Genomic DNA, 6,000 nt, shown 5'->3' on the forward strand with positions numbered 1-6,000 from the left:
CTTTACCTGTACCCTATATACAGCAACTTTTCTTACAGGTCATGAGGTCCTGTTTTTACGTACATTATAACGGATGTTTGTGATGGGGTGTGGCGGATAGGTTAATATAAAGATCGCTAGTCATTTTAGTTAAAAATTCAAAATTCTAACTATACTGTACAGTGAAAATGGGGCAGGAACCAACATCATTACTAATCCCTACAGTATGGAGAAGCAGGGCTGAATTTGTGCTAAAACGTATCCGATGCGTTGGTGCCAAATGTACCGGGCTACGATGATAGCTAACTTTTGTGAATTTCTCACATACTCTATCGGTAAGCAAGTAATAAAACAAACTTATTAAACTTGGAATGAGGATACTAGCGACTCTGAACGTTAATTGTAGTAGTTCCACTGTTCCTTATTTTCCTAGATATGGCAAAATGGTATACGTTCCGGTCAATATTTGCTTCGTGTTCTTTGTCTTCTCAGTTTTATTATTTAACTTAAATATATTGACCTCTGTCTTACCTACTGTACAGCTGTAACTGTTCCGTCATTGCTAGCTGTAATACCATGGGTCTGTCAGTGTTTGTTGTGGGAGGTGTGTGGCAAAGTCCACTACCCCCTTGTTAATACTGTATTATTACCACTGCATAATTATCATTTTGCTTGCGGAGGGTGGTGTGAGGCAAGATCCACCATCTTTTGTTGTATAAGTACTCTGTAACTTTCTCAACAACAAATATCTCATTTTTTTCTACTTATGACGTCGCCGTTAAGACCATAAGTCAGTTGACGTCATCTCTATTGCTCAAGCTCTTCTTAAGCCTTTGTAAATACTTTTCAGAGAGAGAGAGAGAGAGAGATTTCGTATTAATTCCATTTTCTCACATTCTCCCTCGCACTGTTGCCCTGCTCGTTTCTTAGTAACTTCACACACACACACACACACACACACACACACACACACAGAAAGGAGTTAAGTAAATCATTATTTTTAATTTTCAAGAAATCCTTGAGTCAAGGGAAACTACCTGATATTTGGAAAAAAGCAAATATACTCCCCTTATTCAAGAAAGGAAATAGACAAAATCCTCTCAACTACCGACCAATATCACTGACCAGTGTTGTAAGCAAGGTATTAGAAAAACTTATAAGAAAAGCTTGGGTAAATCATCTAGAAGAACACAGTATGATAACAGAAAGACAGTTTGGTTTCAGAAAAGGAAAATCATGTGTTACTAATCTGTTGAGCTACTATGACAGAGTTAACAAACACAATACAGGAAAGGGAAGGATGGGTGGACAGTATCTATTTAGATTTCAAGAAAGCTTTTGACACAGTACCACACCAAAGACTTTTATGGAAGCTGTACCATCAAGGAGGAATTCGAGGCAAACTGTTTTGTTGGATGCAAGACTTTCTCATAAAAAGAGAAATGAGGACAGTACTAAGAGGAAACAACTCATCATGGAAAGAAGTGACTAGTGGAGTACCACAGGGTTCGGTGCTGGCACCAATCATGTTTCTAGTGTACATAAATGATATAAACATTAACACTGGAAATGAGAGCTATCTGAATATGTTTGCAGATGATGCAAAAATACAAAGGAGAATTACTAACACAGACTCTTGTAGGGAGCTACAAGAAGAATTAAATAAACTTCATGAATGGAGTAGTACATGGCAAATGGAATTCAATGTGGACAAGTGTCATGTAATCAAGTTTTTTAAAAGTGGAAAAAGACCTGATTGGGATTATAAGTTAGGAAATAAAACCCTATACACATCAGAAAGAGAGAAAGACCTAGGTGTGATTATCAATAACAGACTATCTCCGGCTGACCACATCAGCGAGAAGGTACGGAACATGTATACACTGCTTGCAAATATGAGAATAGCATTCACATACATAAATGAAGACATGCTAAAAAGGATAATAACATCATTCATTAGACCAACCCTGGAATATGCATCAGTAGTCTGGAGTCCTCATCTCAAAAAGCATATAGACAAGATTGAAAAAGTTCAAAGGGCCGCTACAAGATGGATACCAAGCTTAAGGGACCTAAGCTATGAAGAAAGACTAAATAAACTGAATCTACCAACACTACAGGAGAGAAGGAAAAAAGGTGACATGATAATGCTATATAAGTGCATATCAGGAAAGGAGAAAATAGACATAAATGATTACTTAACATATGGAGAAGCATCAGCAAGAGGACACTGCAAAAAACTGCATAAGAAGAGAGGTGATAAAGACGTAAGGAAATTCAGTTTCCCAAACAGAGCAATTGATCAATGGAATGCACTACCGAATGAAATAGTGTGTGCCAAAACAATTCACAAATTTAAGGATATGTACGATAAATATGGTCTAAGACACGGGACAATACGAGCTTGACTCATTCCTGTAAAGAAACAATTAGGTAAGAACAATTAGGTAAGAACACACACAAAGGAGTTAAGTAAACCATTATTTTTAATATTCAAGAAATCCTTGAGTCAAGGGAAACTACCTGATATTTGGAAAAAAGCAAATATACTCCCCTTATTCAAGAAAGGAAATACACAAAATCCTCTCAACTACCGACCAGTATCACTGACCAGTGTTGTAAGCAAGGTATTAGAAAAACTTATAAGAAAAGCTTGGGTAAATCATCTAGAAGAACACAGTATGATAACAGAAAGACAGTTTGGTTTCAGAAAAGGAAAATCATGTGTTACTAATCTGTTGAGCTACTATGACAGAGTAACAAACACAATACAGGAAAGGGAAGGATGGGTGGACAGTATCTATTTAGATTTCAAGAAAGCTTTTGACACAGTACCACACCAAAGACTTTTATGGAAGCTGTACCATCAAGGAGGAATTCGAGGCAAACTGTTTTGTTGGATGCAAGACTTTCTCATAAAAAGAGAAATGAGGACAGTACTAAAAGGAAACTACTCATCATGGAAAGAAGTGACTAGTGGAGTACCACAGGGTTCGGTGCTGGCACCAATCATGTTTCTAATGTACATAAATGATATAAACAGTAACACTGGAAATGAGAGCTATCTGAATATGTTTGCAGATGATGCAAAAATACAAAGGAGAATTACTAACACAGACTCTTGTAGGGAGCTACAAGAAGAATTAAATAAACTTCATGAATGGAGTAGTACATGGCAAATGGAATTCAATGTGGACAAGTGTCATGTAATCAAGTTTAGTCAAAGTGGAAAAAGACCTGATTGGGATTATAAGTTAGGAAATAAAACCCTATACACATCAAAAAGACCTAGGTGTGATTATCAATAACAGACTATCTCCGGCTGACCACATCAGCGAGAAGGTGCGGAACATGTATACACTGCTTGCAAATATGAGAATAGCATTCACATACATAAATGAAGACATGCTAAGAAGGATAATAACATCATTCATTAGACCAACCCTGGAATATGCATCAATAGTCTGGAGTCCTCATCTCAAAAAGCATATAGAGAAGATTGAAAAAGTTCAAAGGGCCGCTACAAGATGGATACCAAGCTTAAGGGACCTAAGCTACGAAGAAAGACTAAATAAACTGAATCTACCAACACTACAGGAGAGAAGGAAAAGAGGTGGCATGATAATGCTATATAAGTGCAAATCAGGAAAGGAGAAAATAGACATAAATGATTACTTAACATATGGAGAAGCATCAGCAAGAGGACACTGCAGAAAACTGCATAAGAGAGGTGATAAAGACGTAAGGAAATTCAGTTTCCCAAACAGAGCAATTGATCAATGGAATGCACTACCGAATGAAATAGTGTGTGCCAAAACAATTCACAAATTTAAGGATATGTACGATAAATATGGTCTAAGACACGGGACAATACGAGCTTGACTCCTTCCTGTAAAGATACAATTAGGTAAGAACAATTAGGTAAGAACACACACACACACACCAAATAAGTTTACACGGGTATTTTTCACGCACACTCCTTGGCTACTCTCTCCCTATATATATATATATATATATATATATATATATATATATATATACACCCTCTTAAATTTTTTCAACGCATATATTTTCTCTTCCCTTCCGTCCACTTCCTCGCGTTATTCGTTTTCCACTTTCTTTTCATTTGCTTTCTTTTAGTTTGTCTTCATCACATTTAATTCCTTGCATCTTTTCCCTATTCTTCTACCGTTTCTTCATCTTCTCTATCTCTTTCTTTCCCTCTTCCTTACCGCTTCTTTTTTTAATCCCACACATTTCTCCACATTCTATCCTTGTTTGTCTATTCCTTCTCGTTTGGCTGCACATCCTCCACATTCCTTGATTGCCTCCCTTCCCTTCCTTCACATTATTTTCTCCTTTCCTTCCTTCGTTTTTGCTTTCTTTACTTTTTCTTATATTTGTTCTTTGTTGCCTTCTCGTCTTAATTATCTTTCCTGCCTTTTCTTTTCCCTTTCCCACTTTTCGTACCCCTATCCCTTCCCTCAGCAATATGTCTTTACCTTGCCTTTTCCTCCTCCCACCTACTTTTATCATCCCCTGTCGCTTCCTCTCCCGTCACACCAACCCCTCCTCTCTTCTTTCTCATTATGCTCTTTCTTTTTCCTTTACCTTTTTATTATACATACACTCCACAGTACAAACATGAGACTATTATTTCACATCATTAACAAATATTCGGCCATGTATTCTTAAAAACGGAATGCTCCCCGATATCAATTGATATCCTGACGAGATTTGGCACCACCGCGTGACTCATGAGCACCGTTGAGCTGAGGAAATAGTGCTCATACGAACGGGCTTATTACGTCATTCATCATGTATTTCAGTTCACAGATCATTCTATTATTTCACACTGCTATTACATTTGCGGGTATAATCAATTTCCCAAATAATGTGGCTTCTGCACTCAGTTCTACGACGACACCTGACACCAAGCTGGAAATGGGTGTGCTCTAGCATTACATGCGGTCGTGTAATTTACACTGCCTTTTACACATTCCCCAGAGTTCAAATAGTACTCTGCTACTTCACATTATTAATTCATTCTGACAATACATTCCAAGATAATGTTTTCCGGCGTCAGTTAACATCCCAACCATGATGTTCAGATATTTTTCATTTTACATATGTTCACTTGTCCTAACACTACCATTTTCTTAGAAATCCATACTGCGTACTTCGCTATAGTATATTTCCTGGTAATATGGTTCACTATAATTTTTCTTGTTCCACGGAAAACTGGCAACATCGCATTAGGGAGTGGTCTTTATACGTACGATTGCTTCCCGTATTATTCAATATTATGAACACATTCGGTCACATTATATTCCTCGGTAACACTGATATAAAACAATTAAGCTATAGTCCCTTCTATATAGTTATATTCTCAGTAAATATGGTTCTCCTAATTCAGTTTTATTAACGTGGCGAGAGTTGGCACGCCTGTGAGTTATACGTGTATACATACGGCAATCACTATCCCATCGCTCAATATGTATTTTAAAGTCCAAACAATTACCTTATTTCCGATCAATACCACATATGAACATAATGATTGTATTACTTGTTAAAATTGTCCTCCTTTTCACTTTATTTGTCTTGCAAGATTTGGCAGCAATCTCTTGGGGTGTATACTATCGCAAGCATAAGCTATGCATAACATTGCATGTACTTATGAATCTACAAAACAACACACAGTCAAGATAAGGGAAATACTGGTGAGAAAATACGAAAACAAAACGATCTGTAAGAACAGTAAATTTATAGAGGCTTGTTGTTCAGGATTCATAAGTACGGCCTTGAATTTTGTCAGATACCTTAAGACGGTTTTTATTCGAGTGAGTAATACGAGTCTCCAAAAATTCAAAATTAAATCATGATCAGGAAAAACCCGGTTCCCTATTCCAGTTGTGTAAATAATAATAATAATAATAATGTCCCCGGCAACTACTGTTATCTCCGCTTTCTGCCGATACGTACCGGTATGTGTTCACCGGTTTCTGCCCGTGCATTTTCCCC

The sequence above is a fragment of the Coenobita brevimanus genome, chromosome 65 (genome assembly GCF_032717465.1).
Source record: "Coenobita brevimanus isolate Jiangsu-jjx chromosome 65, ASM3271746v2, whole genome shotgun sequence".
In the NCBI taxonomy this organism is placed as follows: Eukaryota; Metazoa; Arthropoda; class Malacostraca; order Decapoda; family Coenobitidae; genus Coenobita; species Coenobita brevimanus.